The sequence below is a fragment of the Hoplias malabaricus genome, chromosome 3 (genome assembly GCF_029633855.1).
Source record: "Hoplias malabaricus isolate fHopMal1 chromosome 3, fHopMal1.hap1, whole genome shotgun sequence".
NCBI lineage: Eukaryota > Metazoa > Chordata > Actinopteri > Characiformes > Erythrinidae > Hoplias > Hoplias malabaricus.
In genome coordinates this window covers 59,427,655-59,443,086 of record NC_089802.1, presented here as the reverse complement: position 1 = coordinate 59,443,086, position 15,432 = coordinate 59,427,655, and positions in this window count along the sequence as shown.

Here is a 15,432-nt window from a genome sequence, read left to right as displayed (position 1 = left end):
TCATCAGCACGCCCTCAGGCACTCTATAGTGTGTGTACACGTATGTCCACTCATTAAGATTCATGCCTGTTTACACCATCAAGTCTATGTTTATAGTATACACGAGATTTCCAAAAGAATTTGACTTTTACCGTGGAAGGGCATAGGGCACATTCACAGCATTTCAGTGGAGTGGAAAATCCACTAAGTTCTTAGAAAGAGGAGAGATTTCTCTCCTGCTTGCAACTACATTTACTGCTGCAGACAGCGGAACAGATTAGCAGAGAAATTATTTGGCCCAAGCTACCCTAACACTCAGACCCTGGACTTATCACAAGGAAGCCTCTTCAAGGATCATGAAGTACTCCAGAAGGGGGCTGGTTTACATTTTATAAGATCTTACAGTGTTCATCTATTTTATCTGTACTTTAGTACTGTTATGTCTGCTCTGTTTCTAAACAATAATAAAGGTAGTTTATCAGCAGGGGGCACACTATTGTTCCCTACACAATGGTTCTCTTGCCGCCGGAGAACATTGCATCAACTCACATTTCCTCCCAGATGAAAAGTGTAGCAATGTCAACCTGGAGCAAGACCACAATTGGAAGTGTTTGCTTTGCTGCTGAGTCAGGAGTGAACAGTAAATAGGAGGCACATGACAAACAGCATCCTTAACTTCCACTGGAATATACCTGTTTATTATAGTCTGTCTCCCCCTTTGAAATGACTCAGTCTCAGCAGGCGCCTGATACACTGTGACAGTGTAAATGATACCACAGAATATGAAAGGTAACATATTTAATAAAGAAATTATACATATGATTTTAGGGCACGTATCAAGGTATATGCTTATATACCATACCAAGGTACACTGTGTGCCCACAGTTATCTAATTAGTGAAATCTACTACTACTTGCACTTCTTCAGCACTTCTCTACAGACATTTTCACAAAAAAACCATTGCTATGCTACTGAAATGTAATAGATATACAAATACTTGTAAACAAGATAAAAAAACAAATGCCTTTTTTGGACAGATTCCTTTCCATTCAACTTTTGGCCTTAAGCAAAAGTAATAAAATAATATTTTTGTCATTTCATATGTCATTACAGTTTATTATTATTGAAACCTGTCATTTTCTGTTCATACCAAACTTCAAAACTGAGTATTTAAACCCAGTATTAAAGCGACTTGTTTACACGAAAAAACTCTGATCATAACATAAACTGAGTTTACTTCTTAACTGTGTTTTTTTAAACGTTACTAAAAGCAAGCACCACATTTTTACAACCAGGAGTAATACAGACTTGATAAATGATAAGAGCATTTCTAGGATCCAGACATTTATCTACAAATACTTAAAACGTGCTTTATGTGATAGCTATAATTCAGTCTCTACAAATTTAAGGCATCATATGCCTTCATAAGTGTTCTATAACATATTTTGTCACCCACCTCCAACACTTCTATGTTATGAAATGGAATTCATCTTCTTTGGAATTCAGCTTTTTTTTTTCAAAGCCTCTAGTTCCATCTTAAATTTTGCAGTAACATCAGCCACTAGAAAGTTGATATACAATTTACTGTGGAAATGGAAATTAACTGTACATAACGAAACACCAGTGTCTACTAGTGAGGTTTGATGCTTGTTATGAAGTAAAGGGTTATAATATATTAAAACTAATGAAGACACAATTGTCATAGTTTTGTACCTATGAACTGAGTTAGGATGACCCAGAACTAATCATCCAACTCCGGACTAACCTTCTCATGGGTGAATACTGTAGAAAAGGGGAGATAAACACCTCATTAATACTATTATTTGTAGAAGAAATTTTGTATATAGGATAACAATTTGTATAGTCCCATGGCAGTTAATTGTATACTGCATACCATACAAAGGCATATTACCATATTCATGACATCAGGGAATATAAGGGAGTGATTGAATATACCAAGTTATTAACTATCACTGTGAAGGCTCCCTCATCAATAGCAACATGAGAAAATTGATTCGTCTGCTTCAGATACAATCTCTCATACGCTGGACTCCAGAGTGGATGAGGATAATGAAAAGTGTCTGGTCTGGATGAAGGACAAACCCAGCAGAGAAAAGGAAGGAGAGAGAGAGAGACAGAGAGAGAGAGAAATTGCCTAATCTTTTGTGCTGCTATATACAGCCGACTATAAGTCTAGCCTCGCTGCCAAGGAGAAAGAGTAGTTTTCCATTAGATAGCAGTGACAGAGAATGAGTGAGTGTGCATGCTTATGACTCTCTCTCTCTCTCTCTCTCTCTCTCTCTCTCTCACTACACACACACACACTCACACTCAAGTATGTAATCAGAAAACCTGTTCAAAAAGATGATCATTAATTCTGAAAAGGAATAAAAGTCTTATGCAGCACAGTGTCATGTAGAATTCAGGATTGAAGGCAGCAGTGAGTGAGGGCTTGTAGAGATGTATCACATACTCACTATGGGTTCACACAGCATGAGTGAGTAATGAAACACAACGTTTGGAAATATATATTCAGAATACATCAATTAATTTGTATCATTTTTAAAAACTTGTAAACTAAATTTCTAAAAATAACTTTAGAATACAGGGCAACAGGTGGTGTCGCTGTCACACAAATCCACAGTCCTGTCCCAGGTGACTGTCTGTGAGGAGTTTGGTGTGTTCTTCCTTTGTCTGCATGGGTTTCTTCCAGGTACATCGGTTTCTTTCCACAAACAAAAAAACCCATGTTGGTAGGTGAATTGGTAGTTCACAAGTCCACAAGTGTGAGCCTGTGGTTCCCTGTGATGGACTGGCACTGTGTCCAGGCAGTGTTTCTATCTTGTGCCCAGTGATTCTGGGTAGGTTCCAGATACACTGTGACCCTGATATGGATAAGTAGTTACAGACAACAAATTAATGCTTTTTAGAATATTAAACAAAATATTTAAAAAACCTACAATCATAAAAAAAATGCAATCATAATGCATGTTTATTAACAGTACAATTATTGCACAATGTGTAACTCTAAAGAACTCAACAACAGCTTCTCTGCAAACAATGATGTTCCTGCAAAAGCCTGAGTAGACTGATATATTTTGCAATGCAATGCCCTGCATGTACCTTCCCACCTTGAAAAGTTAAAAAACGTAGTGCTGTCGATCTAATTTTAAAAGTTAACAAATTAATCACAATTTTCTGAAATGTATTGTGATTAATTGCATTGTCCCTTCTTAACAATGTAAAATAAACCAATCAATGTAAGAGAAATTATATTTGCTAGTACTGCCTATCGATTTAAAAATATAATCACAGTGGTACAGCAGGTAGTGTTGCAGTCACACAGCTCCAGGGACCTGGAGATTGTGGGTTCAAGTCCCCCTGCGGGTGACTGTCTGTGAGGAGTTTAGTGTGTTCTCCCTGTGTTCACGTGGGTTTCCTCTGGGTGCTTTGGTTTCCTCCCATGGAAACCACAGCTATTGTGAACAGTGGATGTAATTTTCTTTAGAAAGGAACATTTCCCATTAAACCACTCTAAACAACTTTGTTTACATCTTAATTGCTAAATTCTAAGGAAATATAGAACACAAATTGCAGAGTTTTCCATTAAGCACAGCAAATTCAGAATTCAGTTGCCTCTTTGTTTTCTAGAGTTTCTACCCTTATTCTATCCGTACTATTTTGTAAGTATGAGGAAGGTGTGAGAGGTACCAAAAGACTGTACGTGTCAAACATCATTTAGTGTGATGTTCAACATCAGCAGACAATAACTCAATGTGATTATTATTGTTGCCAGACACTGACAAATGCAGTTTTCATTGTTAGCAGACAATGAAGGAGTCAATGATATAATTGCAGACAATCAGATATATAATGTCATATTAATTATGTTTCTTGTTGGCAGAGTGATAGTTTGGGTGTGCCTGCATAAACCAGCTAGCAAAGCAGATCGTGGAGAGGTTTAGAGAATTTGAAAATGAATGTAAATCATTCCACAGTAGTGAGTGACAAGAGCAGGAGCAGAACAGCACAGACATAGTATAGCAGACGCTGAATTTGCACATATAGCATATATAATAGAGGGCAGGATCTCAGTGATGAGTCTTTTTCATACACACACACACACACACACACACACACACACACACACACAATTATCCACCCACATTCTGATCTAAAACTATTGCTTTTCTGCAGACAGACAGAATGGCAGGTTAGGTTTCCATTTCCATCTCAGGATTGTAGGACACATGAGAGGTGTGAGGTCACACTGGAGAAAACTAAACTGGTTTAACCACAAGGCCAGCACACTATCAGAATGATCTCAGAATGGCAGATAAAAGCATTGTCTTCCAGGGCAGCTCTGAGGAGACCTTTAGCCGAATAATGACAACAAATTCAACTTTACAACAAATTGCTTCTTTAAATGTGAACTATGAGAGGCGCTCAGTGTCCTATGTTTCCAAGATCAGATATTCCCTTAGTTCTTCACATCAAAACATTGATGTGATAATCCAATTATTGCCAGTTATTGTAAGAAATGATACATCATTTTATGGTCAGATATTTTGCCTAAATTCTGAATGAATAGGACTAAATATCTGATGATTTGGGCCAGTGCTGTGTTTGCAATCAAATTGTGATTATGTTCTAAGAATTGTAGTTTTTACTTGTTTTCTGACCAAATAGACCAGTATATCCTCTTTAACCAGCTTGAGGCCTTTATCCTGAACATTGTGTGTGAGGCTTAAATTTAGTTGCATTATTGTTGCCGTATACACACACTTTAGGCAGATCTAAACGATCTACAGGCATTTCCCAAGCTCTGTGTTGCTATGTACAATTTCCCCACTTAAAACTTGCAAAGACAATACCTTGATAATATAAGCTATATTTAAAACAGTAAGTGCTCTCTTTCAAAGAGTGATTTCCTAACATCATGGTCAGGCTCAAAGAGTCCTACAGAAAACAAGGAAGAATAGAATGAACTGGCCTCTCAGCTGGTTTAGCGTTAGTAAACTAAATATATAACTATGCAGCATTATAGTGCAATGATTTTTTTGATAATTAGCTTACCAATTCCAAACCAGTGTTGATAATATTATGAAGATCAAATAAAATCCCAAGCAAAGCATGTGGCAAAGACTAGACCATGGAAACAGAGATAGCCCAGTGACAATACTTATACAACTACGCATCACTGAGGAAGCTTATTTCTCATTAGTTAGCATTTTGCAAATGGCACAAACCTTCACACCCCTGTGTCAGTTTGTTGAGCAACCTCCAAAATACATGTGGTTTATGAGTCTGAACACAGATAGATGATTATCATCTATCTCTTGCTCTTTGATATATTACTAATAGGGTCACACACTGGTCAAGAGGTTATGAGAAAGATTTTGTAATTGTCTGAAAGAAGAACTGCAGCAAAAGAAGCACATCAACTTATAGATAAAAACTAGAGGAGACCATGTCCAGGAAAGAACAGAATATGCTACAAGGTGACTTTGTGTCTCACTGGAAAAAAAATGGCCAAAAGCAGTCTATGAGCCTACGAGTGACCTTGAAACATAAGAGCAGTTCCTGGAAGCACTTTCTTGTTATTCAGCTGAGCCCCAGCCTTAATATGATGCCAATAATTAACAAAAAAATGCATGATTAAATTGTTCACATTCAGTTAGCACAGGATTGGATTACAGTTTGTATAGCATAAGTTTACATATAATGGCTTTCTTATAACAAACGTGCATTAATATTTAAAAGTATTGAATTCATTTTATTGGTAGCCTGAAGTACATTTAGCATTTTAATAACATTTAAATGCACTTTCTGAGAGTTACTTACAATTTTAATTATTGTACAGATCAAGGACTCTTATTAATGTGTAACAGTCTTCCTTTCCTAGTTTGGAACTGAAGTTTTACCCACTGTGTTATACACATACTGGGTAACACAAAGGCACTGTAACACTTGAATTCCTAGCTTAATGACTGATACATCAGTAAATGTGTTGCACTGACTTGTTTTTTCCCACAACTGTGCAATTATTTCTCATTGTACATTATGCAATGAAATTTTCTTTCACATTTAACCTATATGTGGCAGTAATCACACACATATACACAAACACTAGTGCACTATGGGCAGTGAGCATGTACCCAGAGGAGTGGGTAGCCATCCTCATTGCCCAGGGAGCAGTTGGGGGTTAGTTGACTTGCTAAATAATGTTGAGGAAGGAGTACAGTGCTGTTCCTTCACTCCCTCTTCCCCCAATTTTCCTGCTTTAGTTAGGGATCAAACCAACAACCTTCTACTCCCAAGAGTGCTTAGCTAACCATTAGGCCACCGTTGCCCTCTTGTGTTACCCAGTGTACCGTGTATAGCATAGTGGATAACACTTCAATACTGAGCTTGGACAGGAAGATTATCATACACTAATAAGACTCCTGACACTTCCCTACATCTGTACCATAATTAAAATTGTAAGTCAGGGTAAGTACATGAAAATGTTAGCAGTGCTAAATATACCTTGGGTTTCCATTATAGTCAATTAAATAAATTGAATTATGGATGTGCTTTTGTATAAGAAAGTCATTAAACAAGATGGAAATGCTCTGGTTGCTGTAGGTTACTTGGTCAGAGCTGAGTCAGGTTGCAGGGAGTGTGCGACAGTTGGTATAAAAACAGGAACGGGTTTAGCATGAAAGCCTGCTGGGAAATGAGACGGTCACTTTCCGTGGGCCCGTACCCATAGCACAGGATTAGTAACACCCTGATACACCCCCGCCACACTCACACACACACTCCTCCATTACGCAATCAAGTCATGAACTCTCAGCTACTAGCCTGGACTGGCTACAGCAGTGCAGCACTCATAAATAGGTGTGAGATCAAAGTACTGCTATTGTCTTCATCAATGTTCCTACATATGTCTTTCTCTTGTCCAAGTCTATTCTCAGAAACCTTCTTAAAATAAAAAAATACTGATGATTCTACTTAATATTAACCTTTTAATGTGCAGGTCTATTATGCAATTTTAATCTGGCTATTTAATTTAGGCATTTTTATCTTTAATCTTGTTACTGCTCTATAAGTACTATTAATTATAAATTCTAAAAATTATTCCCAATATTTTATACATTGACAAAAACTTTGATACATCTCGATTTTTCAGTTCTATAGCCTATGTTTGCAGAAGTAGTTCTTAAAAGAAGCCACATACTGTGGTACCTCTGACCTTTTATTTCATATGCATGGTCTGAGCAGAAATGATAGAATGGCTAAATGTAGCTAAGGAAGGTTATTCAGCTCATTCAGCATTAGCATTATGGGTTATAAATCTGTGATTTATCCTGTTTGCTGTAATCAACCATGAAGTCGCAGTGGCACAATGCTGCAGCAATAATGAGAGCTTTGTTAGCTCACTCTCTCACCGCATGGAGGAAAAAACAAAACAGGAGGTAGTGGCTCATCTGCTAACTATGGGCCTCTGTGTTTTCCGAGAACACTCAGGCTCCCTCCCAGAGCAGAGCACTAGCCGTGACCTTAAACTGACATTGCTGGGAAAGAGGTGATGGACGACTCTCAGAGAATCAGCAAGAACAATGTGTTTAACTCACTCACTTGGAAAAGTGCCTAATCACATGCAAATCACCCCAGGCTCGCTATCACGTTTAAAGATCTTTGTTTATAGGAGCCAGGGGTAAAAGGAGGCACTCTTACATAATTCAGGTCTTTCTAAATGTTTGTTCACTGCTATATAAAGCCAGTGGATTGTTGGAGAATACTCTTTATTTTTAACAGTAACGTTTTGTGTGTGTGTTTAAAGGCGGCTAATTCAAAGAGATCATTATATTGCTCGCATATTTCTTAGTATTCCCTTTAGTCATAATATTCCCAGGAAATGCTTTCATTGGGATCACTTATGTGCTACCTTTACCTGTAGTGCTCTTCTTAGAAGCATCTTATACTCATAGCATATACAACATCTCTTAAAGTATGTGTTTTTATTAAAGTCAAGAAAATGAAATTCTTCTCTAAGGAAGAATGACATTTGTGCAGGAAAAGTAAGAGGATAATTAAAATGTCATAGGATATCTAGTCACTATATGCCATATTTCTCATTATATAGCTGTAGGAATATTGTAAAAAATGTTCTTGTGGAACATTCTAATGGAATTGTCTTATTCTGTTGGCAGATAATGTGACTTCTTACAAAAAGTACAGCAGATCATTTCTAAATAATAAAAAAAACAATGCTTTTAAACGTCCTTTATTTATATCGAGTAAAATCCTCAAGAATTTAAATGGAATAATAATATAGCATTTCTACTCTTAATTCCTTAATGATTAACTAGATCACCGAATAAGAGTACATTGTTTTTTGTGCTTTGAGTTTTGACCTTGAAACCAAGAGCGAAGAGTCCGTGTGCACATGAGCATCCCTTCGTTAATGTGTGCCTGTAGGTATGATGACCCCTAAGCAATGAGAAGTTGCTGACAGCTTGAATGAAAGTTATTAGCTCAGCTCCCAGAGATCCTGCCCTCTCTCAGCCACACAAGCAGCCCTGCCCACGACCAGAGAGCTGCAACAGCAAAGGACAAGAACAATGGGGGAGAGAGGGAAGGAAGACAGAAGGGAATAGATAGACAGGAATGGGGCACAAGACACTGGGGCACTGCTAAGGTCACCACAGTTTGGAATCCCCTGAAGTTATTTAATGCTGCAGTAAGGACATGCTCCACAAACAGATCATTAGCAACAGTCATTTGAGATCATGCTTAATTCTTTCTAGCTGTGGATCAAACCGTTAATCTGTTGACTGTGTTGATCTATATATAGTACTGTGCGAAATATCATCCATTATTTTATATAATGGATAATTATAATATATAAAGTCAAAGCATGGTCATTATGTATTTATTTTTCATTTATTTTCTTTTTAATTTTAGCTTCTCAAAAAGTAAAAAACAAATATATATATTCATATACATATGAGAAGATTAAACAGACAACTAATAGCTTTTTCAATATTTAATGTACCCACCCTTTGCCTTTATTGCAGCTTACTTTCTGAAATCTGCAGGGATATTTTCCCACATGTCAAAAGTTCAGTCTTAGAGGCTAGTTTTATATTTCTGCTCCACCCTTCCTCCATTTTTTCCGCTTTTAGTCAAGTGGACTACAACTTCTATCTCATCTAATATGTTATTTTTGCCCATTTTTAACTGTAAGACTTATTATTAAGCAATTTGTATAAAGAATTAATATTTTTATTATCACTATAAATAGGAAACACACATAGCATTTTCAAAACATTTTAGTGCTTAATTTCCCTGAGCCAGTACCTGGTGACTTACCTGCAAGCAAGGTGAACTTTTAACACGACACAAAGGTCAGACCATTTATATTTAAGTGTTCCCATACTGGAGTGGTTAGAAGTGTAGTGTGTTTAATGTGTAAACTGGCCTGTGTGAGCTGTAAGAGGAGTCGAGCAATGGAGGTATTTACACTGACCTATACCACACCAGGAGGCATGGAAAGGTTCTGTTGTCTTTTGGTTATTTAGATGTTCTGTATCATATTGGCGAACCAGAGGGAATCAAAGACAGAGGATCAACTTGTGAAAATTTGCTGCTCCCAAAATACAGCACCGGTTTTCCTATCACAGTCCTAAGGTTCCAGTTTCATAGTTACATTAACCTGTTTCTGTTTACAATTAATTTTGTCCCAGGCTGTATGTCCTCTAATCTTACCTCAAAACAAAAACTGAAGGACGTTTTCCAAATAAATTAATTCATATGACTAAAAAGTGTTTCTTTACCAGAAAAAAATCAGTGTTATTGGCCACATGACACTACTGATTTGCTGATTAGTATTCCACTTTGTGCGAGGATTGCCCCAAGTATAACACTTGAGGGCATTTGCTTTGGCCTACTGGACCAAACTCCTTCAATCAATGATAAAATAAAAACACACATATAAAAAGACAGCTTGTTCCCCAAGGCTACAGGTTTGGGCACCGCTCCTTCAGACCAATCAGGTCAAGCTTTCTGATACTTTCCAACATCATGCAAAATTTATTTTTTCATGGGCAGGGAATTGGGCTGATTGCGTAATTGTCTACAAACTACTTAAACTTCCATCACTTAACACTTATGATACACAAGACACACACACACACACACACACACACACTTATTAGGGGTGGGCGATATGGATATTAAGGATATTTAAGGATATTTTGGGATTTATGTAAACATTTGCTTAGTTTTACAACCATAACTTACCAAGATTTTGACTTGTATAAATAGATAATGTACAATATAAATCTACCACACAACTAAAGTGCAAAAAAAATGTGTGGTGTGAATAAAAACAGCAAATGTAAACAATTATACAAAAAAATCCTATTAAAAACTCACAGTAAATAACAAAACCAATCAGTTTATTGTAAAATCAGTGTATTTTACATGTGATATTTTGTAAACAAACCATCCAAACACTACTGAAATTACTCCAGTTTTGGAGTCAACTCCTCCACCTATGAGCCACTTTAAACCGTACTTGTTGCTGTGCCTAAATGACTGCTATAATGAACGTACGCATAACAGCATGACATCACTAAATTCAGAATAACACTACTACCAAAATATAGATTTTTTAAAAATAAATTTTATTAATCAATAATCAGTATTACCACAAACAATTCAATATAGCACAGCCCTAAGACACAAACACACGTCCTATATGCATAAAGTCAACAGTGCACCTTGACATACTGTGACATGCTGCATGCACAAATTGTGCTCTTTTCCATACTGACAAACTAATGCATTGCATTCACATGTTTCAAATGGTTACATTAATCCAGCTGTGTGTTTCACTTAATGTATCTATGGCAATAATGATGTTGGCATATTAAAATTGCATAATTCCTTAAAACATATTTTCTAAACTTGAGGATTTGGAAAAAAATAATACCAAAAATAGTTGCACTGTGAAAAGGTTTAAGAACCTGCTGCATACATATATGAGAACCTTTGAGCTCTGTTTCTGTGGCAGCAGTGAAGGCTGTATTGGCCTTGTGTTTGAGGTTTTTACCTCCTCCTGTGGCCTGGGCCTTGTCTACTTGTCCAGTGTCCAGCCCCATTGAGATTTTTCACATTTATCACAAAATATTCCACATTTATCAGAGTCTGGCTGTATCACTCAGACTGCAACATTGTCCAGTTCAAACCCATGTAAAAATAAACTTTTTAAATGCTTAACCATAATTAAAATGTAGTGAAGTCAAGCAATCGAGCCAAACTGTCTGCTTCTGAGCCACACTCCCTGACCTCTTTGAAGTCAGTTGAATGAAACAACAAAGTAATTTCAGACTGCAGAGGCTACGTGAAAAGAGCTGAGGAAGGAAACGTCTTTCTTTTTTCTTTTTTGGCAAATGTCATCTGCCTCGTGAACACAGGAAAGGAAACTATGCCAAAGTCAAAAAACTCTTCCACTAGGTCCAAGGACAAGGGAAGAAACACACTTAAAGAGCTTGCTTTAAAATCTACTTGTGCTGTAATGATTGAACAGTTCTGGTGGAGAAATACAGTAGGGACATATTAGCCACTCATTTTCCAACTATGGCACTAATCTCCAATTAGCCTCTGAGTGGTCTGTTTCTCTGGAGCACAGTCCTGACAGGAAAGGTCTTCTCTAAGCACCACAGCCAATAGGTCATGTGACATACTTACTACCATGAGAACAGAAGAGTAAATTCATATTCATGGTGGAGAGAAGGAAAAGTTTAACCTTTGCTGAGAAACAGAAAACCAGTTTGGGATCTACTCCTTAAAATGTTTTGTGAATTTTACAGCAAGCACTGGAAGCTTACCAGTACCATTAAGATGCACTACTGTCCTGAAAGATATGTTGGTAACGCTTTATAGTACAGCCCATGTTTTAGAGTGTACTTACCCTGTACTGAAAAGGTACTTTCACTGTGTAACATGCCATGTTTATAGTGTACGTTCCTGACATTTACAGTGTAACATCTCTAAGACTCAGTACACATTACTAAGCAAGTTCCTACTTGTGCTAAGAATTGTAATAACAATATAACCCCAATTCTTATGTATATATTTAAATATAACAGATGTTGCATTGCTAGTTTTGTAAACCTAGCAAATACTTGTCAAAATGACAATGAAAAGACGATTTAGCCAGACATGTAAACCATTTTATATTTGGTTGAAAAAATAGAAGAAGAAGAAAAAAGAGATTTTTTTTTTCAAATGGTTAAATGTGATAAATTATCTGAAAAAAGAACCAAACGGTGTCTTGGGCTACATTTGGACCAAATCAGACAGATCAAGCAGAGCCCAAATTTTATGGCTAAATAAAGGCCATGACAGACCAACCAGATGTTTGAGTATTAGACTGAAAGACAATTACTCTCTAGTTGTAAATCTTAGTAAAAAGTAGCAACAGCTTATTAATATGTACTGATTCTTATAGAGAAGTACACTCTAAAACACAGCAGGTTACAGTGTACATACCAGTGCAAATACACTCTAATACAAAAGCTGTATATAAAATGTTACTGATAATGTACAGGCAATTATCTAAATGACTATCATTACAATCAAGGAACACACAATATTTGATAATTTCTTCTAAGGAGTACAGAAAGTATCAAAATATAGACATATATCTGAAATTATTGCAAGTGTCAGTAACTGCTCTGAAGTTTCAGTTCAGTTGCCAGAAATTTACAGAAAAAATACAACTTGCTGACGTCAACAACCGCTGATGTCACTACTGCTACCATTACATCAGGGTCCACATTACCCAGTGTTACCAAGGAACTTGTGTTGTAGGGTGCTACGCTCTATAGATACTGTAGCTATTTATAAGGTCTCTTGATTCTAAATGTAGAGCATGAAAGCTATACTAACCTTCTGTGGGGATATTATCTCTCTCTTCCTTTATGACTTGAAATATATAATTTATATATTCAATATATTTCATGGAACCTCTGCATGTTTTGTTTTATTATTGTGGAATTTGACTGTTACTGTAAATTATACTGTAAACTGTCCATAACAGAAGGCTGATGGCAGCTAGTAAATGAAGAGATTTGACAAAATTGTCAATTATTTATATGCACACATACACAAGCACACACAGAAGCACACAAATGTGTGTTTTTGTTGCCTGTTGCTCTGACTTAAGTATCAGACATTTCTCATACAGTACCTTTTGTCAGTTCAGATGGGCTTGCTTTCTCCTGCAGCAAAATGATGCCTGCCATTATTTTCATCCTATAATTACACAATGGATGAAGGCAGGTTCCAAAACCCATAGCAGTCAAAGTGGTTGTACAGCTGTCGCGTTCCTGCAAACAAACCATAATTGCAGCATTGCAGCTTAAATAGCATTTTGCAATTGACAGTCCATTTGTCTCCTGGCTATAATTAAAACAGACAATGAGAAAGCAGGGAAAGGTGGGAGCAGAATGAAACTAATGATGCGATGGATTAGTTGCATGTCCCTTCATGTTAAACAGCACTGTAGCTGTACTGTAAGTGGAAGTATACGGTAAATGTGGGCGATATTGCAGAAGCAGTAGGGCACTGATGAGATCTGTTGAGGTGGCTGGACTAGGAAAACCATGTTCCTTTATGATGGTGACAGCTTCCATAAATATGCCATGTTGAGAGTCTTTGAACCCACTCTCTGTCTCAGCAGGACTAAGAGCACTCAGCACTGAGCCACTGCTGAGTCCACACTGAAAAAAAAAACTGCAAAAAGAAGTGGGTCGTTTATCACTGAGGGCACCGCTGAGAGCACCTCAACTGAGAACTGAACCTGAAGTGCTTGGACTTGTGCAGTTTTTATATCCATCACTTTTGGACATAAAGTGTATATCGGTACAGACAAAACTAGTTTTTATATATACAAAATGGGAACTTTACAGGACATGGACAAAACTTAACTTTAAATGTAAGCTCATGCAAAAGCATGTTATTTTGACATAAATTCTACTAGTCCATTTGTTATGACACATTGTGAAAGGCAGCTGATGTTTGACAGAGAATGACGTAATATAAACAACATATTTCTTTTGGACAGTGCCGTTATGAATGTTTAGGCACTATAAATATACACTTATTTGAGTCAAGTATATTCAAAGCCCATACTGTACCTTCACATATTTACTGTGTATGTTCTGTTCACCTATGTTATATAAAGCGCATGAATAATTATATATTCTACTTTAAACACTTTGCTGAACACATGTTCAACTGCATGCTGAGAGTTTGTTTAATCTGCTCTGCACTTGAGCCTCTGATCACCATGATCAGTGCCAAACACTCAAGAGGAGTGCGAAGACACTTGACACTGGGCTATGGAGTGGTGGAACTGCATTATGTAGGGTGACCATACGTCCTCTTTTTTCCCAGACATGTCCTCTTTTTGGAATGTAAAAAAATGTACGCAGCTGGAATTTCTGAAATGTATAAAATGTCTGGGATTTTGCATTGATGTCAGGGTTAGCTTCTGCAGTGGAGAAATATTTTGTACGCGGATATATTTAGCTTTAAAGACACCTGCTCAAGTTTGGTATTCACACTGCTATTGGGCTACATGTTCCTGCAGCTACATCAGCTGTTGGTCTAACTGCTTCCCACCAGTCAAAAAAGGCTAAACACAAATGTAATTAAACACAAATAAATTTTATATATTTGATGTATTTATTATCTTATTTACATTGGTAGGGAAAAAATACCCAAAACATTGAAATTCCTTTTTTCTTTTTCACTTTTTTTTTAATTTTAAGACATATTCTGAAATTGAAGATTTGGAGTAGCCTTTGTGACCCAGAACTGATTGTCCAGAAAGTTAAAAGTAATCAGATCTTCAAAACAATGTCCTGAATACTAGAATAAAGCGACTCAAGATATGTAAAAGCTTCTAATGGGATGGCAAATGGCTGCCTTTCATTTCAAGGTTTCCTTCAGGTGCTCCAGTTTCCTCTCACAGTCCTAAAACACATGTTGGTGGGTGGATTGTCTGTGAAATTGGCCACAAGTGTGAGAGTGTGTGAATGGGTGAATGTTTGATGCCCTGAGATGCACTGGTGCTCTGTCCTGGGTGGGTTCCTGCCTTGTACAAAATGATATCAGGTAGGCTCCTTAAGTGCTGCAACCCAGATCACATTAAAACAGTTACAGAGTATGAATGAATGAATGGAATATTAAGCTTATTCCTATTACGTGCACCCGTTTTTAGCTAAACAGTGTCTGTTTCTTTATTTATCTTTTGTATTGAAGAATGCCTCCTATGTGCATCTATGGTGCCCTTCTTAAAAGTAGGCATCTGACAACACTCTGGTTAAGGCTTTTACCCACAGTTTGCAGCATTTTGAATATGTTTCCTACATGAATCATTTAGAAAATATT